Here is a 23455-nt window from a genome sequence, read left to right as displayed (position 1 = left end):
GGGGTGGGAGAGGGAGGGGTTTGGGTGTGTGTGGGGTGGGAGTGGGAGGGGTTGGGGTGTGTGTGGGGTGGGAGAGGGAGGGGTTGGGGAGTGTGTGGGGTGGGAGAGGGAGGGGTTGGGGAGTGTGTGGGGTGGGAGAGGGAGGGGTTGGGGTGTGTGTGGGGTGGGAGAGGGAGGGGTTGGGGTGTGTGTGGGGTGGGTGCGGGAGGGGTTGGGGTGTGGGAGAGGGAGGGGTTGGGGAGTGTGTGGGGTGGGAGAGGGAGGGGTTGGGGTGTGTGTGGGGTGGGAGAGGGAGGGGTTGGGGTGTGTGTGGGGTGGGAGTGGGAGGGGTTGGGGTGTGTGTGGGGTGGGAGAGGGAGGGGTTGGGGTGTGTGTGGGGTGGGAGAGGGAGGGGTTGGGGTGTGTGTGGGGTGGGAGAGGGAGGGGTTGGGGTGTGTGTGAGGCGGGAGGGGTTGGGCAGTGTGCAGGGTGGGAGAGGGAGGGGTTGGGGTGTGTGTGGGGTGGGAGCGGGAGGGGTTGGGGTGTGGGAGAGGGAGGGGTTGGGGTGTGTGTGGGGTGGGAGAGGGAGGGGTTGGGGTGTGTGTGGGGTGGGAGAGTGAGGGGTTGGGGAGTGTGTGGGGTGGGAGAGGGAGGGGTTGGGGTGTGTGTGGGGTGGGAGAGGGAGGGGTTGGGGAGTATGTGGGGTGGGAGTGGGAGGGGTTGGGGTGTGTGTGGGGTGGGAGTGGGAGGGGTTGGGGTGTGTGTGGGGTGGGAGAGGGAGGGGTTGGGGAGTATGTGGGGTGGGAGAGGGAGGGGTTGGGGAGTATGTGGGGTGGGAGAGGGAGGGGTTGGGGTGTGTGTGGGGTAGGAGAGGGAGGGGTTGGGGTGTGTGGGGGGTGGGAGCGGGAGGGGTTGGGGTGTGGGAGAGGGAGGGGTTGGGGAGTGTGTGGGGTGGGAGAGGGAGGGGTTGGGGTGTGTGTGGGGTGGGAGAGGGAGGGGTTGGGGTGTGTGTGGGGTGGGAGAGGGAGGGGTTGGGGTGTGTGTGGGGTGGGAGAGGGAGGGGTTGGGGTGTGTGTGGGGTGGGAGAGGGAGGGGTTGGGGTGTGTGTGAGGTGGGAGCGGGAGGGGTTGGGCAGTGTGCAGGGTGGGAGAGGGAGGGGTTGGGGTGTGTGCGAGGCGGGAGGGGTTGGGGTGTGTGTGGGGTGGGAGGGGTTGGGGTGTGTGCGAGGCGGGAGGGGTTGGGGTGTGTGTGGGGTGGGAGAGTGAGGGGTTGGGGAGTGTGTGGGGTGGGAGAGGGAGGGGTTGGGGTGTGTGTGGGGTGGGAGCGGGAGGGGTTGGGGTGTGTGTGGGGTGGGAGAGGGAGGGGTTGGGGAGTGTGTGGGGTGGGAGAGGGAGGGGTTGGGGTGTGTGTGGGGTGGGAGAGGGAGGGGTTGGGGTGTGTGTGAGGCGGGAGGGGTTGGGCAGTGTGCAGGATGGGAGAGGGAGGGGTTGGGGGGTGTGTGGGGTGGGAGGGGTTGGGGTGTGTGCGGGGCGGGTGGGGTTGGGGTGTGTGTGGGGTGGGAGAGGGAGGGGTTGGGGAGTGTGTGGGGTGGGAGAGGGAGGGGTTGGGGTGTGTGTGGGGTGGGAGCGGGAGGGGTTGGGGTGTGTGTGGGGTGGGAGAGGGAGGGGTTGGGGAGTGTGTGGGGTGGGAGACGGAGGGGTTGGGGTGTGTGTGTGGGGTGGGAGACGGAGGGGTTGGGGTGTGTGTGTGGGGTGGGAGAGTGAGGGGTTGGGGTGTGTGTGGGGTGGGAGAGGGAGGGGTTGGGGTGTGTGTGAGGTGGGAGAGGGAGGGGTTGGGGAGTGAGTGAGGTGGGAGCGGGAGGGGTTGGGGTGTGTGTGAGGTGGGAGAGGGAGGGGTTGGGGAGTGTGTGGGGTGGGAGAGGGAGGGGTTGGGGAGTGTGTGGGGTGGGAGAGGGAGGGGTTGGGGAGTGTGTGGGGTGGGAGAGGGAGGGGTTGGGGTGTGTGTAAGGTGGGAGAGGGAGGGGTTGGGGTGTGTGTGAGGTGGGAGAGGGAGGGGTTGGGGTGTGTGTGGGGTGGGAGAGGGAGGGGTTGGGGAGTGTGTGGGGTGGGAGAGGGAGGGGTTGGGGAGTGTGTGGGGTGGGAGAGGGAGGGGTTGGGGAGTGTGCGGGGTAGGAGAGGGAGGGGTTGGGGAGTGTGCAGGGTGGGAGGGGTTGGGGTGTGTGCGGGGCGGGAGGGGTTGGGGAGTGTGCAGGGTGGGAGGGGTTGGGGTGTGTGCGGGGCGGGAGGGGTTGGGGAGTGTGTGGGGTGGGAGCGGGAGGGGTTGGGGTGTGTGTGGGGTGGGAGTGGGAGGGGTTAGGGTGTGTGTGGGGTGGGAGAGGGAGGGGTTGGGGTGTGTGCGGGGCGGGAGGGGTTGGGGTGTGTGCGGGGCGGGAGTGGGAGGGGTTGGGGTGTGTGCAGGGTGGGAGAGGGAGGGGTTGGGGAGTGTGTGGGGTGGGAGAGGGAGGGGTTGGGGAGTGTGCTGGGTGGGAGAGGGAGGGGTTGGGGTGTGTGTGGGGTGGGAGAGGGAGGGGTTGGGGTGTGTGTGGGGTGGGAGAGGGAGGGGTTGGGCAGTGTGTGGGGTGGGAGGGGTTGGGGTGTGTGCGGGGCGGGAGGGGTTGGGGTGGGAGAGGGAGGGGTTGGGCAGTGTGTGGGGTGGGAGGGGTTGGGGTGGGAGAGGGAGGGGTTGGGCAGTGTGTGGGGTGGGAGGGGTTGGGGTGTGTGTGGGGTGGGAGAGGGAGGGGTTGGGGTGTGTGTGGGGTGGGAGCGGGAGGGGTTGGGGTGTGTGCTGGGTGGGAGAGGGAGGGGTTGGGGTGTGTGTGGGGTGGGAGAGGGAGGGGTTGGGGAGTGTGCAGGGTGGGAGAGGGAGGGGTTGGGGAGTGTGCGGGGTGGGAGAGGGAGGGGTTGGGGAGTGTGCGGGGTGGGAGAGGGAGGGGTTGGGGTGTGTGTGAGGTGGGAGAGGGAGGGGTTGGGCAGTGTGCGGGGTGGGAGAGGGAGGGGTTGGGGTGTGTGTGGGGTGGGAGAGGGAGGGGTTGGGGTGTGTGTGGGGTGGGAGCGGGAGGGGTTGGGGTGTGGGAGAGGGAGGGGTTGGGGTGTGTGTGGGGTGGGAGAGGGAGGGGTTGGGGTGTGTGTGGGGTGGGAGAGTGAGGGGTTGGGGAGTGTGTGGGGTGGGAGAGGGAGGGGTTGGGGTGTGTGTGGGGTGGGAGCGGGAGGGGTTGGGGTGTGTGTGGGGTGGGAGAGGGAGGGGTTGGGGTGTGTGTGGGGTGGGAGAGGGAGGGGTTGGGGTGTGTGTGGGGTGGGAGCGGGAGGGGTTGGGGAGTGTGCAGGGTGGGAGAGGGAGGGGTTGGGGAGTGTGCAGGGTGGGAGAGGGAGGGGTTGGGGAGTGTGCGGGGTGGGAGAGGGAGGGGTTGGGGAGTGTGCGGGGTGGGAGAGGGAGGGGTTGGGGTGTGTGTGAGGTGGGAGAGGGAGGGGTTGGGCAGTGTGCGGGGTGGGAGAGGGAGGGGTTGGGGTGTGTGTGGGGTGGGAGAGGGAGGGGTTTGGGTGTGTGTGGGGTGGGAGTGGGAGGGGTTGGGGTGTGTGTGGGGTGGGAGAGGGAGGGGTTGGGGAGTGTGTGGGGTGGGAGAGGGAGGGGTTGGGGAGTGTGTGGGGTGGGAGAGGGAGGGGTTGGGGTGTGTGTGGGGTGGGAGAGGGAGGGGTTGGGGTGTGTGTGGGGTGGGAGCGGGAGGGGTTGGGGTGTGGGAGAGGGAGGGGTTGGGGAGTGTGTGGGGTGGGAGAGGGAGGGGTTGGGGTGTGTGTGGGGTGGGAGAGGGAGGGGTTGGGGTGTGTGTGGGGTGGGAGTGGGAGGGGTTGGGGTGTGTGTGGGGTGGGAGAGGGAGGGGTTGGGGTGTGTGTGGGGTGGGAGAGGGAGGGGTTGGGGTGTGTGTGGGGTGGGAGAGGGAGGGGTTGGGGTGTGTGTGAGGCGGGAGGGGTTGGGCAGTGTGCAGGGTGGGAGAGGGAGGGGTTGGGGTGTGTGTGGGGTGGGAGCGGGAGGGGTTGGGGTGTGGGAGAGGGAGGGGTTGGGGTGTGTGTGGGGTGGGAGAGGGAGGGGTTGGGGTGTGTGTGGGGTGGGAGAGTGAGGGGTTGGGGAGTGTGTGGGGTGGGAGAGGGAGGGGTTGGGGTGTGTGTGGGGTGGGAGCGGGAGGGGTTGGGGTGTGTGTGGGGTGGGAGAGGGAGGGGTTGGGGTGTGTGTGGGGTGGGAGAGGGAGGGGTTGGGGTGTGTGTGGGGTGGGAGCGGGAGGGGTTGGGGAGTGTGCAGGGTGGGAGAGGGAGGGGTTGGGGAGTGTGCAGGGTGGGAGAGGGAGGGGTTGGGGAGTGTGCGGGGTGGGAGAGGGAGGGGTTGGGGAGTGTGCGGGGTGGGAGAGGGAGGGGTTGGGGTGTGTGTGAGGTGGGAGAGGGAGGGGTTGGGCAGTGTGCGGGGTGGGAGAGGGAGGGGTTGGGGTGTGTGTGGGGTGGGAGAGGGAGGGGTTGGGGTGTGTGTGGGGTGGGAGCGGGAGGGGTTGGGGTGTGGGAGGGGTTGGGGTGTGGGAGAGGGAGGGGTTGGGGTGTGTGTGGGGTGGGAGAGGGAGGGGTTGGGGTGTGTGTGGGGTGGGAGAGTGAGGGGTTGGGGAGTGTGTGGGGTGGGAGAGGGAGGGGTTGGGGTGTGTGTGGGGTGGGAGCGGGAGGGGTTGGGGTGTGTGTGGGGTGGGAGAGGGAGGGGTTGGGGTGTGTGTGGGGTGGGAGAGGGAGGGGTTGGGGTGTGTGTGGGGTGGGAGCGGGAGGGGTTGGGGAGTGTGCAGGGTGGGAGAGGGAGGGGTTGGGGAGTGTGCAGGGTGGGAGAGGGAGGGGTTGGGGAGTGTGCGGGGTGGGAGAGGGAGGGGTTGGGGAGTGTGCGGGGTGGGAGAGGGAGGGGTTGGGGTGTGTGTGAGGTGGGAGAGGGAGGGGTTGGGCAGTGTGCGGGGTGGGAGAGGGAGGGGTTGGGGTGTGTGTGGGGTGGGAGAGGGAGGGGTTTGGGTGTGTGTGGGGTGGGAGTGGGAGGGGTTGGGGTGTGTGGGGGGTGGGAGAGGGAGGGGTTGGGGAGTGTGTGGGGTGGGAGAGGGAGGGGTTGGGGAGTGTGTGGGGTGGGAGAGGGAGGGGTTGGGGTGTGTGTGGGGTGGGAGAGGGAGGGGTTGGGGTGTGTGTGGGGTGGGAGCGGGAGGGGTTGGGGTGTGGGAGAGGGAGGGGTTGGGGAGTGTGTGGGGTGGGAGAGGGAGGGGTTGGGGTGTGTGTGGGGTGGGAGAGGGAGGGGTTGGGGTGTGTGTGGGGTGGGAGTGGGAGGGGTTGGGGTGTGTGTGGGGTGGGAGAGGGAGGGGTTGGGGTGTGTGTGGGGTGGGAGAGGGAGGGGTTGGGGTGTGTGTGGGGTGGGAGAGGGAGGGGTTGGGGTGTGTGTGAGGCGGGAGGGGTTGGGCAGTGTGCAGGGTGGGAGAGGGAGGGGTTGGGGTGTGTGTGGGGTGGGAGGGGTTGGGGTGTGTGCGGGGCGGGTGGGGTTGGGGTGTGTGTGGGGTGGGAGAGGGAGGGGTTGGGGAGTGTGTGGGGTGGGAGAGGGAGGGGTTGGGGTGTGTGTGGGGTGGGAGCGGGAGGGGTTGGGGTGTGTGTGGGGTGGGAGAGGGAGGGGTTGGGGAGTGTGTGGGGTGGGAGACGGAGGGGTTGGGGTGTGTGTGGGGTGGGAGAGTGAGGGGTTGGGGTGTGTGTGGGGTGGGAGAGGGAGGGGTTGGGGTGTGTGTGAGGTGGGAGAGGGAGGGGTTGGGGAGTGAGTGAGGTGGGAGCGGGAGGGGTTGGGGTGTGTGTGAGGTGGGAGAGGGAGGGGTTGGGGAGTGAGTGAGGTGGGAGCGGGAGGGGTTGGGGTGTGTGTGAGGTGGGAGAGGGAGGGGTTGGGGAGTGTGTGGGGTGGGAGAGGGAGGGGTTGGGGAGTGTGTGGGGTGGGAGAGGGAGGGGTTGGGGTGTGTGTAAGGTGGGAGAGGGAGGGGTTGGGGTGCGAGAGGGAGGGGTTGGGGTGTGTGTGAGGTGGGAGAGGGAGGGGTTGGTGTGTGTGTGGGGTGGGAGAGGGAGGGGTTGGGGAGTGTGTGGGGTGGGAGAGGGAGGGGTTGGGGAGTGTGTGGGGTGGGAGAGGGAGGGGTTGGGGAGTGTGTGGGGTGGGAGAGGGAGGGGTTGGGGAGTGTGCGGGGTAGGAGAGGGAGGGGTTGGGGAGTGTGCAGGGTGGGAGGGGTTGGGGTGTGTGCGGGGCGGGAGGGGTTGGGGAGTGTGCGGGGTAGGAGAGGGAGGGGTTGGGGAGTGTGCAGGGTGGGAGGGGTTGGGGTGTGTGCGGGGCGGGAGGGGTTGGGGAGTGTGTGGGGTGGGAGCGGGAGGGGTTGGGGTGTGTGCGGGGCGGGAGTGGGAGGGGTTGGGGTGTGTGTGGGGTGGGAGAGGGAGGGGTTGGGGTGTGTGCGGGGCGGGAGGGGTTGGGGTGTGTGCGGGGCGGGAGTGGGAGGGGTTGGGGTGTGTGCAGGGTGGGAGAGGGAGGGGTTGGGGAGTGTGTGGGGTGGGAGAGGGAGGGGTTGGGGAGTGTGTGGGGTGGGAGGGGTTGGGGTGTGTGCGGGGCGGGAGGGGTTGGGGTGGGAGAGGGAGGGGTTGGGCAGTGTGTGGGGTGGGAGGGGTTGGGGTGGGAGAGGGAGGGGTTGGGCAGTGTGTGGGGTGGGAGGGGTTGGGGTGTGTGTGGGGTGGGAGAGGGAGGGGTTGGGGTGTGTGTGGGGTGGGAGAGGGAGGGGTTGGGGTGTGTGCTGGGTGGGAGAGGGAGGGGTTGGGGAGTGTGCAGGGTGGGAGAGGGAGGGGTTGGGGAGTGTGCGGGGTGGGAGAGGGAGGGGTTGGGGAGTGTGCGGGGTGGGAGAGGGAGGGGTTGGGGTGTGTGTGAGGTGGGAGAGGGAGGGGTTGGGCAGTGTGCGGGGTGGGAGAGGGAGGGGTTGGGGTGTGTGTGGGGTGGGAGAGGGAGGGGTTTGGGTGTGTGTGGGGTGGGAGTGGGAGGGGTTGGGGTGTGTGTGGGGTGGGAGAGGGAGGGGTTGGGGAGTGTGTGGGGTGGGAGAGGGAGGGGTTGGGGAGTGTGTGGGGTGGGAGAGGGAGGGGTTGGGGTGTGTGTGGGGTGGGAGAGGGAGGGGTTGGGGTGGGAGAGGGAGGGGTTGGAGTGTGTGGGGTGGGAGAGGGAGGGGTTGGGGTGTGTGTGGGGTGGGAGAGGGAGGGGTTGGGGTGTGTGTGGGGTGGGAGAGAGAGGGGTTGGGGTGTGTGTGGGGTGGGAGAGGGAGGGGTTGGGGTGTGTGTGGGGTGGGAGAGGGAGGGGTTGGGGTGTGTGTGAGGTGGGAGCGGGAGGGGTTGGGCAGGGTGGGAGAGGGAGGGGTTGGGGTGTGTGCGAGGCGGGAGGGGTTGGGGTGTGTGCGAGGCGGGAGGGGTTGGGGTGTGTGTGGGGTGGGAGAGTGAGGGGTTGGGGAGTGTGTGGGGTGGGAGAGGGAGGGGTTGGGGTGTGTGTGGGGTGGGAGCGGGAGGGGTTGGGGTGTGTGTGGGGTGGGAGAGGGAGGGGTTGGGGAGTGTGTGGGGTGGGAGAGGGAGGGGTTGGGGTGTGTGTGGGGTGGGAGAGGGAGGGGTTGGGGTGTGTGTGGGGTGGGAGAGGGAGGGGTTGGGGTGTGTGTGAGGCGGGAGGGGTTGGGCAGTGTGCAGGGTGGGAGAGGGAGGGGTTGGGGTGTGTGCGGGGCGGGTGGGGTTGGGGTGTGTGTGGGGTGGGAGAGGGAGGGGTTGGGGAGTGTGTGGGGTGGGAGAGGGAGGGGTTGGGGTGTGTGTGGGGTGGGAGCGGGAGGGGTTGGGGTGTGTGTGGGGTGGGAGAGGGAGGGGTTGGGGAGTGTGTGGGGTGGGAGACGGAGGGGTTGGGGTGTGTGTGGGGTGGGAGAGTGAGGGGTTGGGGTGTGTGTGGGGTGGGAGAGGGAGGGGTTGGGGTGTGTGTGAGGTGGGAGAGGGAGGGGTTGGGGAGTGAGTGAGGTGGGAGCGGGAGGGGTTGGGGTGTGTGAGGTGGGAGAGGGAGGGGTTGGGGAGTGAGTGAGGTGGGAGCGGGAGGGGTTGGGGTGTGTGTGAGGTGGGAGAGGGAGGGGTTGGGGAGTGTGTGGGGTGGGAGAGGGAGGGGTTGGGGAGTGTGTGGGGTGGGAGAGGGAGGGGTTGGGGTGTGTGTAAGGTGGGAGAGGGAGGGGTTGGTGTGTGTGTGTGGGGTGGGAGAGGGAGGGGTTGGGGAGTGTGTGGGGTGGGAGAGGGAGGGGTTGGGGAGTGTGCGGGGTAGGAGAGGGAGGGGTTGGGGAGTGTGCGGGGTAGGAGAGGGAGGGGTTGGGGAGTGTGCAGGGTGGGAGGGGTTGGGGTGTGTGCGGGGCGGGAGGGGTTGGGGAGTGCGGGGTAGGAGAGGGAGGGGTTGGGGAGTGTGCAGGGTGGGAGGGGTTGGGGTGTGTGCGGGGCGGGAGGGGTTGGGGAGTGTGTGGGGTGGGAGCGGGAGGGGTTGGGGTGTGTGCGGGGCGGGAGTGGGAGGGGTTGGGGTGTGTGTGGGGTGGGAGAGGGAGGGGTTGGGGTGTGTGCAGGGCGGGAGTGGGAGGGGTTGGGGTGTGTGTGGGGTGGGAGAGGGAGGGGTTGGGGTGTGTGCGGGGCGGGAGGGGTTGGGGTGTGTGCGGGGCGGGAGTGGGAGGGGTTGGGGTGTGTGCGGGGCGGGAGTGGGAGGGGTTGGGGTGTGTGCAGGGTGGGAGAGGGAGGGGTTGGGGAGTGTGTGGGGTGGGAGAGGGAGGGGTTGGGGAGTGTGCTGGGTGGGAGAGGGAGGGGTTGGGGTGTGTGTGGGGTGGGAGAGGGAGGGGTTGGGGTGTGTGTGGGGTGGGAGAGGGAGGGGTTGGGCAGTGTGTGGGGTGGGAGGGGTTGGGGTGTGTGCGGGGCGGGAGGGGTTGGGGTGTGTGCTGGGTGGGAGAGGGAGGGGTTGGGGTGTGTGTGGGGTGGGAGAGGGAGGGGTTGGGGTGTGTGTGGGGTGGGAGCGGGAGGGGTTGGGGTGTGTGTGGGGTGGGAGAGGGAGGGGTTGGGGTGTGTGTGGGGTGGGAGAGGGAGGGGTTGGGCAGTGTGTGGGGTGGGAGGGGTTGGGGTGGGAGAGGGAGGGGTTGGGCAGTGTGTGGGGTGGGAGGGGTTGGGGTGTGTGTGGGGTGGGAGAGGGAGGGGTTGGGGTGTGTGCTGGGTGGGAGAGGGAGGGGTTGGGGTGTGTGTGGGGTGGGAGAGGGAGGGGTTGGGGTGTGTGTGGGGTGGGAGAGGGAGGGGTTGGGGTGTGTGTGGGGTGGGAGCGGGAGGGGTTGTGGTGTGTGTGGGGTGGGAGCGGGAGGGGTTGGGGTGTGTGCTGGGTGGGAGAGGGAGGGGTTGGGGTGTGTGTGGGGTGGGAGTGGGAGGGGTTGGGGTGTGTGTGGGGTGGGAGAGGGAGGGGTTGGGGTGTGTGTGGGGTGGGAGAGGGAGGGGTTGGGGTGTGTGTGGGGTGGGAGAGGGAGGGGTTGGGGTGTGTGTGAGGTGGGAGAGGGAGGGGTTGGGGTGTGTATGGGGTGGGAGAGGGAGGGGTTGGGGTGTGTGTGAGGTGGGAGAGGGAGGGGTTGGGGAGTGCGGGGGTGGGAGAGGGAGGGGTTGGGGAGTGTGTGGGGTGGGAGAGGGAGGGGTTGGGGTGTGTATGGGGTGGGAGAGGGAGGGGTTGGGGTGTGGGACAGGGAGGGGTTGGGGTGTGTGTGAGGTGGGAGAGGGAGGGGTTGGGGTGTGTGTGAGGTGGGAGAGGGAGGGGTTGGGGTGTGTGTGTGGGGTGGGAGGGGTTGGGGTGGGAGAGGGAGGGGTTGGGGTGTGTGTGAGGTGGGAGAGGGAGGGGTTGGGGTGTGTGTGGGGTGGGAGAGGGAGGGGTTGGGGTGGGAGCGGAAGGGGTTGGGGTGTGTGTGAGGTGGGAGAGGGAGGGGTTGGGCAGTGTGCAGGGTGGGAGAGGGAGGGGTTGGGCAGTGTGCAGGGTGGGAGAGGGAGGGGTTCGGGAGTGTGTGGGGTGGGAGAGGGAGGGGTTGGGGAGTGTGTGGGGTGGGAGAGGGAGGGGTTGGGGTGGGAGAGGGAGGGGTTGGGGTGTGTGCGGGGTGGGAGAGGGAGGGGTTGGGGTGTGTGCGGGGTGGGAGAGGGAGGGGTTGGGGAGTGCGGGGGTGAGAGACCATCGCCACACCTGAGCTCGCTGCGCCAAGGTTGGGGTCAGTCATGTGTACATGGAGCGTGTTGTTGTGTGGTGTAGGAGGAGAATATTGTAGTGTAGAGGAGTGTGTGTGCTGCTTCACACACCACAGGCGCCCAACAACCACAGTATTATGCGTGTAATCTTTCTTTGATACAAGGCACAATGCTTCCATATACAAGAGCCTAATTTAGTACGAATCTATTAATGTTGTTTGGTCCAGGTGAACGGTTACCTTTCCTAGCGATGATTTCGGGGCTTAGCGACCCCGCGGCCCGGTCGTCGACCAGGCCTAGTTGTTGTTGGACTGGTCAACCAGGCTGTTGGACGGGGCTGCTCGCAGCCTGACTTATGAGTCACAGCCTGGTTGATCAGGTATCCTTAGGTGGTACTTATCCAGTTCTCTCTTGAACACTGTGAGGGGTCGGCCAGTTATGTCCCTTATGTGTAGTGGAAGCGTGTTGAACAGTCTCGGGCCTCTGATGTTGATAGTTCTCTCTCAGAGTACCTGTTGCACCTCTGCTCTTCAACGGGGGTATTCTGCACATCTCCCTTTTCTATTTTCCATGCGTAAATTATTATATATCTCTCCCGCCTGCGCTCAAGAGAGTACAGATTTAGGCTCTTTAGTCGGTCCCAGTAGTTTAAATATTTAACTGAGTGGATTCTAGCAGTAAAGGGTCTCTGCACGCTCTCCAGGTCAGCAATTTCTCCAGCTTTGAATGGGGCTGTCATTATGCAGCAGTACTCCACCCTAGAGAGCACTAACGTCTTGAAGAGTATCATCATCGGTATAGCATCTCTAGTGTGAAAGGTTCTTGTTATCCAACCTGTCATTTTTCTTGCAGTTGTGACGGCTACTTTATTGTGTTCTTTAAAGGTAAGGTCTTCCCACATGAGTACACCCAAATCCTTTACATTACATGATTTCGTTCTATGTTATGAAACCAATTTGTACGTGGTTTCCGTTTTTATATTTTCATTTTTTCCGTAGCGCATTAGTTAGAACTTAACTTCGCTAAACACCATATTGTTTTCTGTAGCCCATAGAAAGACCTGATCTACATCTAATTGGAGGTTTGCCGTGTCCTCTGTTGCCAACTCTCATGAAAATCCTAGTGTCATCTTCAAAGGATGATACAGTGCTATAGGTTGTGTTCTGGTCTATGTCCGATACGAGGATGAGAAAAAGTACTGGAGCAAGCACAGTACCCTGGGGGACTGAGCTATTCACGGTTGATGGACCAGATTATATTTTGTTGACTATTACACATTGGGTTCTGTTAGTCAGGAAATTGTAGATCCATCTGCCTATTTTTCAGGTAATTCCGTTTGTACGCATTTTGTGTGTAATAATACCCTGGCCACATTTGTCGAAGGCTTTTGCGAAATCTCTGTAAAATTACATCAGCGTTTTATTTGCCTTGAATGGCATCTAAGGCTGTGTCATAGTGGTCCAGCAACTGTGACAGGCTCTGTTCTGAAACCATGTTGTTCCATGTATTTTGTGATCTTGCTTCTTGGCACTCTTAAAATTTTTATGATGTGTGACGTTAGTGTTATAGGTCTGTAATTTTTTGCCTCTGCCTTATTTCCTCCTTTATGGAGTGGTGCTATCTCTGCTGTTTTTAGTATGTCAGGGATAACGCCAGTATCTAGGCTTTGTCTCCATAGAATGTGAAGGGCCTGCGACAGTGTTTTTTTACAGTTCTTGATGAATAAGGAGTTCCAAGAATCCGGGCCTGGTGCAGAGTGCATAGGCATACTGTTTATGGCTTCTTCAAAATCCAGTGGGGATAGGGTGACGTCTGATATATGATTTGATGTTGGTATCATATTCATGAAAAATTCATTTGACGCCTACTTTGTGTGTTTTTTTAAAGATAAGGTCTTTTGACATGGGTTACCTTGAGGTAACCCATGTCAGAAACACTTTGATACACTCATATATCCTTTACGTTACTTTTAGGTTCTATGGTATGATTTTACTGAGCTTTGTAAGTGGTTTCCGCTTTTATATTTTCATTTTCTCTATAGCGCTCTAGCTGGAACTTAATTTCATTATATACCATATTATTTTCAGTGCCCTATTGAAAGACTAGGCTGCCTACTTTGGACTCTCACACATTGTATTTTATTGTATAGGTTTGTTGAATGTTTATATTTGTTGTTTCAGGTGAGTGTCGGAAGTAGAAACGAGAGTTCCAGGCGTCTTGCTGTACAGTAAGAATAATATTTTGGTATGTACAAAGATGATTTAATTTGAAAATGCTTCTGTTTATATACGAATTATACTGAAAGTCTCTTAAGTTTAGTAACTGCCTGACTCTCGAATACCTCATAGCTGATGCGTGTTCCTTGCCCGATCTCGTCTCCTGGTAGATGACCTCGTCAACCAGACTGTTGGATCTGATGCTCGCATCCCACAGTTTTGAACACAAGAGATTGGTTAATTAAACCCCTTATGTTTAGGAGGAGTGTGTTGAAAAGTGTGAAGTTTATCCTTTTTCCCTATACACTTCTTAGCCTCACCTTGGGCATCAGATGTGAACTGACCAATTATTCCCCACCACGGCACTGGGCGCCAGAATGAGAGAGTAGACTGGTTAATGGGAGTTGGATTCAAATATTTGACTTTGACAAATTAATACACTCCGGAGGCGTGAGCAAGACGCCAAATATTTAAGTGCTTCAGGTGGAGATGAAGGTCCGGACGGTGTTCAGTTCCACAAGCCATACCAGACCTTCCACACTTAGGTCGTTCTCTCTTTATCTTGATGGCAAGTAAATGTAGGAGGTAGTGGATGGGTTCTCGTACCGAATTTATAATTCAGTGTTTTGAGGCTATGGGCTGGATCCCGAGCCAACTCATATCATGGACAGAGTAGCAAATGAATAAATATGGGGAGTGGCCAGTACTGTAGAAGGAGGAATAACATCAAAGTCACGTGTCTTGGCAAATTTAGGTTTATTCAACAACTTACTAATACATAGTAACTCAAACTAGGTATGTTACTCAAGAGTGTCACTTCTATAACTGTCAAAATCCCACTGTGAAGCAGGAATCCGTTCCCACCTGTCTCAGGCGTAAGAGGTCTCGACCCACTGAACAGGTCCTGAACAAAAGTGAACTAACCTGAACACTGTGTGAACACTCTTGGCAATTACTGCTCTAGCTATTGGCAGTATCAAAACTGCAACTGTTGTTGCTGTGTCACAACAGCAACAACAGTTAGTTAGTTTACTCTAACAATGTCACCAAGACATTCAATCACAGTGAATTGACACAATTAATTTACGTTAATCCATTTGTTACTCAGTCAACACACAATCAATTTATGTTATCACACACTATCACTTGACACCACAACACAACAATTGTGGGATTTCTTTAAACTTCTGACTCCCTAAAATAAGGAACTAACTGGCCACTGGGAAACTGTTGTTTTCTTCTTGGGGTAGTGGACTATATCCATTCTGTGTTCCCTAACTGGCTCAGTTTTCAGAGAATTCAACAGAAATGGGGCTGTAAGTGGTAAGTCTGCACTTACCACTTGGTAAAAGGTATTATGTGTAAAGCGACTAGCACTGATACGGTTACATTATATTAGCATTTACACGTGGAAAATAATTGAGGGGCTGGTCCCAAACCTGCACACAGAAATAACAGCACATGAGACCAGCAGACATGGCAGGATGTGCAGAATATCCCCGTTGAAGAGCAGAGGTGCAACAGGTACTCTGAGAACTCTATCAACATCAGAGGCCCGAGACTGTTCAACACGCTTCCACTACACATAAGGGACATAACTGGCCGACCCCTCACAGTGTTCAAGAGAGAACTGGATAAGCACCTCCAAAGGATACCTGATCAACCAGGCTGTGACTCATACGTCAGGCTGCGAGCAGCCGCGTCTAACAGCCTGGTTGATCAGTCCAGCAACCAGGAGGCCTGGTCGACGACCGGGCCGCGGGGACACTAAGCCCCGGAAGCACCTCAAGGTAGCCTCAAGGTAGGTAGGTAGGTAGTCTTTTAATCTGGCATCTTGCCACATATGAATTATTATAAACAATGACAAGATTATTCAATGATACGAATTTATTTATTGCAAATGCATAATTTGTCTTTAAGTAATTGCAATATATCAAGTATTTGTCAAACACTGAATAACTTAGTTAATACGGTTTTAATTTAATTTCAAGTAATAGACTTACTGTAGTGAGCTGGTAAGCTCACGGTGATAACCGCACCTCCAATATGCTGGCATTAGTGGCACAAAGAATTTGATCCAAATACTATTATTACTATATCACCAACCTTCCCTATTTTACTGAGATGTAGGTTATCTTGACGATTTCTTGAGATGATTTCGGGGCTTAGCGTCCCCGCGGTCCAGTCCTCGACCAGGCCTCCACCCCCAGGAAACAGCCCGTAGCAGCTGTCTAACTCCCAAGTACCTATTTACTGCTCGGTAACAGGGGCATCAGGGTCGAAGAAACATTTTGCCTATTTGTCTCCGCCTTTACCGGTGATCGAACCCGAAACCTCCGGACTACGTATCGGAAGCGCTGTCCACCCAGCTGTCAGGCGCCCAGGTATGGAGCTCAGTCTTATAGTACTAAGACTTAGTCCGCTTGTAGGGTCTGAGCTTGTTGTTCACTACTGATGTTGGAATGGTGTGTTGATTCCTTTAGCTTCTGGCATTCTTCACACTCCTCTCACAGTTTATGGTAAGACACTCTTGTTTCATTAAAATAGTGTCTTCGCTATATATAAATGTGTATTAACATTAACACCACCGACCAGGTCCTTGTGTGGCAGCAGAGGTTGTACACACAGTGTGGGAGGGGGTGTGGCGTCGCTGCTGGGGCATCAGTGTATCCGCACACTCCTCTTACTGTTTCTTGGCAAGCCACACCCTTATTTCATACTCAAACATTGTCTCTTGCTGTTATGGCAGAGTATTGGTTACTGTGTATGTGAGTGTGGTGGCAGAGTATTGGTTACTGTGTATGTGAGTGTGGTGGCAGAGTATTGGTTACTGTGTATGTGAGTGTGGTGGCAGAGTATTGGTTACTGTGTATGTGAGTGTGGTGGCAGAGTATTGGTTACTGTGTATGTGAGTGTGGTGGCAGAGTATTGGTTACTGTGTGTGTGAGTGTGGTGGCAGAGTATTGGTTACTGTGTATGTGAGTGTGGTGGCAGAGTATTGGTTACTGTGTATGTGAGTGTGGTGCCAGAGTATTGGTTACTGTGTATGTGAGTGTGGTGGCAGAGTATTGGTTACTGTGTGTGTGAGTGTGGTGGCAGAGTATTGGTTACTGTGTATGTGAGTGTGGTGGCAGAGTATTGGTTACTGTGTATGTGAGTGTGGTGGCAGAGTATTGGTTACCGTGTATGTGAGTGTGGTGGCAGAGTATTGGTTACTGTGTATGTGAGTGTGGTGGCAGAGTATTGGTTACTGTGTGTGTGTGTGTGGTGGCAGAGTATTGGTTACTGTGTATGTGAGTGTGGTGGCAGAGTATTGGTTACTGTGTATGTGAGTGTGGTGGCAGAGTATTGGTTACTGTGTGTGTGAGTGTGGTGGCAGAGTATTGGTTACTGTGTATGTGAGTGTGGTGGCAGAGTATTGGTTACTGTGTATGTGAGTGTGGTGGCAGAGTATTGGTTACTGTGTATGTGAGTGTGTGAGCGTCTCAGCTGTGGTGACGGTGTACACCCCCCCCCCCCTCCCCTCCACATCACTGTGTGAGGGAGGGAGGGAAGACGATGCGGCTCTCCACACACTCCTCACTGTGACAAGACACACTTGTAACTCTTACATCAGTGTCATGCTTGTTTATACACACTGTACATGCAGTTTACACCACCATTCAGAGCCACACAAGTTAAACAGCGGCAATTAAGCAGCCTGAACATCCTGGAGCGTCCTCATGTGGGAGGAGTTTGTTTACAACTGTTGTAACAGCGTCTGGACACTAACTGCAATCCACCCTAAGGCGGGAATCGGGGGCCTCGTAGCCTAGTGGATAGCGCGCAGGACTCGCAATTCTGTGGCGCGGGTTCGATTCCCGCACGAGGCAGAAACAAATGGGCAAAGTTTCTTTCACCCTGAATGCCCCTGTTACCTACCAGTAAATAGGTACCTGGGTGTTAGTCAGCTGTCACGGGCTGCTTCCTGGGGGTGGAGGTCTGGTCGAGGACCGGGCCGCGGGGACACTAAAGCCCCGAAATCATCTCAAGATAACCTCAAGAAGCCCCTGCCTGTTTTAAAAATCTATTTATACAAAAATTAAGCAAACATATTTGGCTAAACAATTATTTATTGAGTATTTGCATTTATTTTGGTATATTACAATGATATACTTATAACTGTTAGATGAAATTACATGCCCTGAGATGGATTTATTTATAGAGAGAGGCCTTCCTGGGAGGGGTGTAGATCACAAAATGATCGTAATGTGATGATTCGACACGCTTTGTCGAATCATCACGTGTCGTGCAGCGTGATGGGCAGGGTGTGCACGTGTGTCGTGGAGCGTGATGGGCAGGGTGCACGTGTGTCGTGGAGCGTGATGGGCAGGGGTGGGGCACGTGTGTCGTGGAGCGTGATGGGCGGGGTGCACGTGTGTCGTGGAGCGTGATGGGCAGGGTGCACGTGTGTCGTGGAGCGTGATGGGCAGGGGTGGGGCACGTGTGTCGTGGAGCGTGATGGGCGGGGTGCACGTGTGTCGTGGAGCGTGATGGGCAGGGGTGGGGCACGTGTGTCGTGGAGCGTGATGGGCGGGGTGCACGTGTGTCGTGGAGCGTGATGGGCGGGGGTGTGCACGTGTGTCGTGGAGCGTGATGGGCGGGGTGCACGTGTGTCGTGGAGCGTGATGGGCAGGGGTGGGGCACGTGTGTCGTGGAGCGTGATGGGCAGGGTGCACGTGTGTCGTGGAGCGTGATGGGCAGGGGTGGGGCACGTGTGTCGTGGAGCGTGATGGGCAGGGGTGGGGCACGTGTGTCGTGGAGCGTGATGGGCGGGGTGCACGTGTGTCGTGGAGCGTGATGGGCGGGGGTGTGCACGTGTGTCGTGGAGCGTGATGGGCGGGGTGCACGTGTGTCGTGGAGCGTGATGGGCAGGGTGCACGTGTGTCGTGGAGCGTGATGGGCGGGTGGTGCACGTGTGTCGTGGAGCGTGATGGGCGGGGGTGGTGCACGTGTGTCGTGGAGCGTGATGGGCAGGGGTGGTGCACGTGTGTCGTGGAGCGTGATGGGCAGGGGTGGTGCACGTGTGTCGTGGAGCGTGATGGGCAGGGGTGGTGCACGTGTGTCGTGGAGCGTGATGGGCGGGGGGGTGGGGCACGTGTGTCGTGGAGCGTGATGGGCGGGGGGGGGGGGTGCACGTGTGTCGTGGAGCGTGATGGGCGGGGGGGTGGTGCACGTGTGTCGTGGAGCGTGATGGGCGGGGGGGGGGGTGCACGTGTGTCGTGGAGCGTGATGGGCGGGGTGCACGTGTGTCGTGGAGCGTGATGGGCAGGGGTGGTGCACGTGTGTCGTGGAGCGTGATGGGCAGGGGTGGTGCACGTGTGTCGTGGAGCGTGATGGGCAGGGGTGGTGCACGTGTGTCGTGGAGCGTGATGGGCAGAGGGTGCACGTGTGTCGTGGAGCGCGATGGGCGGGGTGCACGTGTGTCGTGGAGCGTGATGGGCGGGGTGCACGTGTGTCGTGGAGCGTGATGGGCGGGGTGCACGTGTGTCGTGGAGCGTGATGGGCGGGGGTGTGCACGTGTGTCGTGGAGCGTGATGGGCGGGGGTGTGCACGTGTGTCGTGGAGCGTGATGGGCGGGGTGCACGTGTGTCGTGGAGCGTGATGGGCAGGGGTGGTGCACGTGTGTCGTGGAGCGTGATGGGCGGGGTGCACGTGTGTTGTGGAGCGTGATGGGCAGGGTGCACGTGTGTCGTGGAGCGTGATGGGCAGGGGTGGTGCACGTGTGTCGTGGAGCGTGATGGGCGGTGGTGTGCACGTGTGTCGTGGAGCGTGATGGCCGGGGTGCACGTGTGTCGTGGAGCGTGATGGCCGGGGTGCACGTGTGTCGTGGAGCGTGATGGCCGGGGTGCACGTGTGTCGTGGAGCGTGATGGCCGGGGTGCACGTGTCGTGGAGTGTGAAGGGCGGGGGTGCACGTGTGTCGTGGAGCGTGATGGGCGGGGGTGCACGTGTGTCGTGGAGCGTGATGGGCGGGGGTGCACGTGTGTCGTGGAGCGTGATGGCGGGGGTGCACGTGTCGTGGAGCGTGATGGGCGGGGGTGCACGTGTCGTGGAGCGTGATGGGCGGGGGTGCACGTGTGTCGTGGAGCGTGATGGGCGGGGGTGCACGTGTGTCGTGGAGCGTGATGGCGGGGGTGCACGTGTCGTGGAGCGTGATGGTTAGGGTGCACGTGTCGTGGAGCGTGATGGGCGGGGTGCACGTGTCGTGGAGCGTGATGGGCGGGGTGCACGTGTGTCGTGGAGCGTGATGGCGGGGGTGCACGTGTCGTGGAGCGTGATGGTTAGGGTGCACGTGTCGTGGAGCGTGATGGGCGGGGTGCACGTGTCGTGGAGCGTGATGGCGGGGGTGCACGTGTCGTGGAGCGTGGTTAGGGTGCACGTGTCGTGGAGCGTGATGGGCGGGGTGCACGTGTGTCGTGGAGCGTGATGGGCAGGGTGCACGTGTGTCGTGGAGCGTGATGGGCAGGGGTGGGGCACGTGTGTCGTGGAGCGTGATGGGCGGGGTGCACGTGTGTCGTGGAGCGTGATGGGCAGGGTGCACGTGTGTCGTGGAGCGTGATGGGCAGGGGTGGGGCACGTGTGTCGTGGAGCGTGATGGGCGGGGTGCACGTGTGTCGTGGAGCGTGATGGGCAGGGGTGGGGCACGTGTGTCGTGGAGCGTGATGGGCGGGGTGCACGTGTGTCGTGGAGCGTGATGGGCGGGGGTGTGCACGTGTGTCGTGGAGCGTGATGGGCGGGGTGCACGTGTGTCGTGGAGCGTGATGGGCAGGGGTGGGGCACGTGTGTCGTGGAGCGTGATGGGCAGGGTGCACGTGTGTCGTGGAGCGTGATGGGCGGGTGTGCACGTGTGTCGTGGAGCGTGATGGGCGGGGGTGTGCACGTGTGTCGTGGAGCGTGATGGGCAGGGGTGGTGCACGTGTGTCGTGGAGCTTGATGGGCGGGTGTGCACGTGTGTCGTGGAGCGTGATGGGCAGGGGTGGTGCACGTGTGTCGTGGAGCGTGATGGGCGGGGGTGGTGCACGTGTGTCGTGGAGCGTGATGGGCGGGGGTGGTGCACGTGTGTCGTGGAGCGTGATGGGCGGGGGGGGGCACGTGTGTCGTGGAGCGTGATGGGCAGGGGTGGTGCACGTGTGTCGTGGAGCGTGATGGGCGGGGGGGTGGGGCACGTGTGTCGTGGAGCGTGATGGGCGGGGGGGGTGCACGTGTGTCGTGGAGCGTGATGGGCGGGGGGGTGGTGCACGTGTCGTGGAGCGTGATGGGCGGGGGGGGGTGCACGTGTGTCGTGGAGCGTGATGGGCGGGGTGCACGTGTGTCGTGGAGCGTGATGGGCAGGGGTGGTGCACGTGTGTCGTGGAGCGTGATGGGCAGGGGTGGTGCACGTGTGTCGTGGAGCGTGATGGGCAGGGGTGGGGCACGTGTGTCGTGGAGCGTGATGGGCGGGGTGCACGTGTGTCGTGGAGCGTGATGGGCGGGGTGCACGTGTGTCGTGGAGCGTGATGGGCGGGGTGCACGTGTGTCGTGGAGCGTGATGGGCGGGGGTGTGCACGAGTGTCGTGGAGCGTGATGGGCGGGGTGCACGTGTGTCGTGGAGCGTGATTGGCAGGGTGCACGTGTGTCGTGGAGCGTGATGGGCGGGGTGCACGTGTGTTGTGGAGCGTGATGGGCAGGGTGCACGTGTGTCGTGGAGCGTGATGGGCAGAGGGTGCACGTGTGTCGTGGAGCGTGATGGGCGGGGTGCACGTGTGTCGTGGAGCGTGATGGGCGGGGTGCACGTGTGTCGTGGAGCGTGATGGGCGGGGTGCACGTGTGTCGTGGAGCGTGATGGGCGGGGTGCACGTGTGTCGTGGAGCGTGATGGGCGGGGTGCACGTGTGTCGTGGAGCGTGATGGGCGGGGGTGTGCACGTGTGTCGTGGAGCGTGATGGGCGGGGGTGTGTCGTGGAGCGTGATGGGCGGGGTGCACGTGTGTCGTGGAGCGTGATGGGCAGGGTGCACGTGTCGTGGAGCGTGATGGGCGGGGTGCACGTGTGTTGTGGAGCGTGATGGGCAGGGTGCACGTGTGTCGTGGAGCGTGATGGGCAGGGGTGGTGCACGTGTGTCGTGGAGCGTGATGGGCGGTGGTGTGCACGTGTGTCGTGGAGCGTGATGGCCGGGGTGCACGTGTGTCGTGGAGCGTGATGGCCGGGGTGCACGTGTGTCGTGGAGCGTGATGGCCGGGGTGCACGTGTCGTGGAGTGTGAAGGGCGGGGGTGCACGTGTCGTGGAGCGTGATGGGCGGGGGTGCACGTGTCGTGGAGCGTGATGGGCGGGGGTGCACGTGTGTCGTGGAGCGTGATGGGCGGGGGTGCACGTGTCGTGGAGCGTGATGGGCGGGGGTGCACGTGTCGTGGAGCGTGATGGGCGGGGGTGCACGTGTGTCGTGGAGCGTGATGGGCGGGGGTGCACGTGTGTCGTGGAGCGTGATGGCGGGGGTGCACGTGTCGTGGAGCGTGATGGTTAGGGTGCACGTGTCGTGGAGCGTGATGGGCGGGGTGCACGTGTCGTGGAGCGTGATGGGCGGGGTGCACGTGTGTCGTGGAGCGTGATGGCGGGGGTGCACGTGTCGTGGAGCGTGATGGTTAGGGTGCACGTGTCGTGGAGCGTGATGGGCGGGGTGCACGTGTCGTGGAGCGTGATGGCGGGGGTGCACGTGTCGTGGAGCGTGGTTAGGGTGCAAGTGTCGTGGAGCGTGATGGACGGGGTGCACGTGTCGTGGAGCGTGATGGGCGGGGTGCACGTGTCGTGGAGCGTGATGGGCGGGGGTGCACGTGTCGTGGAGCGTGATGGGCGGGGTGCACGTGTCGTGGAGCGTGATGGGCGGGGGTGCACGTGTGTCGTGGAGAGGCACCATCTCTCCCGTGTTGCTGCCACTGTGTGTTGGGTTATTTCCCCCTGGCTCCATTGACAGTATATTTAGTATTAGTTTAGTTTCTCTTGGGATTTAAGTTTGAGAACTTACCAACCAGGGAAGAGTCATCAAGTATCTGTGGATCCCCTCCCATGTTGGAATATGTGGGAATGAACGAGCAGATGTGCTGGCTGCTGAAGGCGCTGAAGGAGACCATATTGAAAACTTCATACCCAAGACTCGACTACAAATTAAAGGTACTGTCAGGCAACATCACCATGACAAGGTAACTGAGGAAAGGAGGATAGAAGCACAAACCAGTGAATCTATACGATGATACAACATGGATGCAGCTGGCAATCCCAATCAGTATGGCCGAAGGAGGAGGACGCAGGAGAGAATCAGTAATAGCGAGAATCCGTATTGGATACAAATATCCATGGAGATATGGAATGGAAGCAGCTGGTCAGCGGAGTTGCAGAATCTGTGGTGAGAGTGACGGACACCGCCTTGACCACTATCTACGTGAATGTGAACACCTGAGAGACATAAGGAATATGTGTAGAATAATAAACCCCACATTGTTTGAGTTAGGAAAACACTATTTGTCAAATATTGATACTGTTTTTAAAAGATTCCCCCATTTTGCACCCGCAAGATAATGTAAGCTTTTAAGGGTTGATAGATGTTAATCTTCTTGTTTGAGGAGCTGTTCACTTGAGACAGTTACTCACAGGATGAGTGGCGCTGCCCAATAAACTCGCCCCTCGGGGCAAAATTTAAAAATAAAAAAAAATTTAAAGGTGTGTCATGATGGCGTCAGAACAAAGTGTTTACCCGTTTTTTTTTTTTTTTTTTTTGGGGGGGGGGAGTAAAGAGGAAGGAGAGGCATAGGTGAAGGGAAGTATAGAAGTGGGAAATACAGTGAGAGGTATGAAAGCAGGCGGGCTGTCCGCCTTGCTGACACCATGTGTGGGTGTTGGCAGCTAAGCTAAGCTGGCTCCCTCTTGTCAGGGAGCTGTGAGTGTGTGAGAAGTTCTTCACATGTGTTTCACCATATATGGATGTCCATAGATGAATACTGTGTAGCATTCATATATACACACTCCGATGCTTCCACACATGTTGTTCTGTTTAAGGCTCTTTGTTTTATTATAATTATTTATCGAGTTGTTCATACATATTATTTATCGAGTTGTTCATACATATTATTTATCGAGTTGTTCATACACATATTATTATTTATCGAGTTGTTCATACACATATTATTATTTATCGAGTTGTTCATACACATATTATTATTTATCGAGTTATTCATACATACACATATATGAACTGTTCATATATACACATATATCTCATCTGGGGATTATATACTGTGGGGGCGGGGTTTTCATCCAGAGATTCGAGGCTCTTGGGCCACCAGCTGTGGGAGCAGGGCGTCTCATCTTGGAGCAATCTTTCAAACATTGGGTCCTCTAACATTTCGATGGTGTTCCACACCCTGATGGCTTGGTGCTGCAGTCTGATGTTTAGTGGCTGTATGTTCAGGAGTTCATGGAGCTCCTGGATTGTCTGATCATATGGTGGACGGTGTTTTGCTGCTCTCCTTAGTGCCTTATTTTGCAGTGCTTGCAGTTTCTGCATGTTAGTTTTCTTTATGGTGTGTAGTGGTACTGGGGGATACTCTAGATGCGGCTGAACTAGAGCCTTATATAGGTGGATCTGAATGTTAGTAAAGAGGCTTCGGAATCTTCTCAGTTTTCCTAATGCTGCTTTGGCTTTGTTTAGTCGGTCCCTTACATGAATTTGTATCCCTGTTCTATTTATCATAAGTCCCAGTATTCTGCCTACCTCCGCATATTGGATCGGGCGGTTGTCAAGGATGATGGGGTCCGGGTTTCTTTTCGCAATATGTATTATCTGAAACTTTTGTTTGTTTCTGCTGATTTTCCATTGCTTCTCAGAGTTGTTTATGAGTTCAATTGCCGCCTTGGATTTGTCGGCTAGTAGCGGCTTTGATGGTCCCAGTTGGCAA

The 23455-nt window shown here is 59.7% G+C and overlaps 1 protein-coding gene and 1 non-coding gene across 7 annotated transcripts in view; one reads left to right on the top strand and one right to left on the bottom strand.

Moving 5' to 3' along the window:
- Asap (ArfGAP domain of ASAP) overlaps positions 1 to 23455 on the bottom strand; it is a 956637-nt gene that overhangs the window by 853453 nt on the left and 79729 nt on the right. The gene's annotated exons all lie outside the window — the stretch shown is intronic.
- On the top strand, positions 16292 to 16362 carry TRNAA-CGC (transfer RNA alanine (anticodon CGC)). The gene has a single exon. It is a non-coding gene; the product is annotated as a tRNA-Ala (tRNA).

This window comes from Procambarus clarkii, chromosome 57 (assembly GCF_040958095.1).
Source record: "Procambarus clarkii isolate CNS0578487 chromosome 57, FALCON_Pclarkii_2.0, whole genome shotgun sequence".
Classification (NCBI taxonomy): domain Eukaryota; kingdom Metazoa; phylum Arthropoda; class Malacostraca; order Decapoda; family Cambaridae; genus Procambarus; species Procambarus clarkii.
The sequence above is the reverse complement of the archived record's forward strand: the minus strand, read 5'-3'. Positions and strand labels throughout refer to the sequence as shown.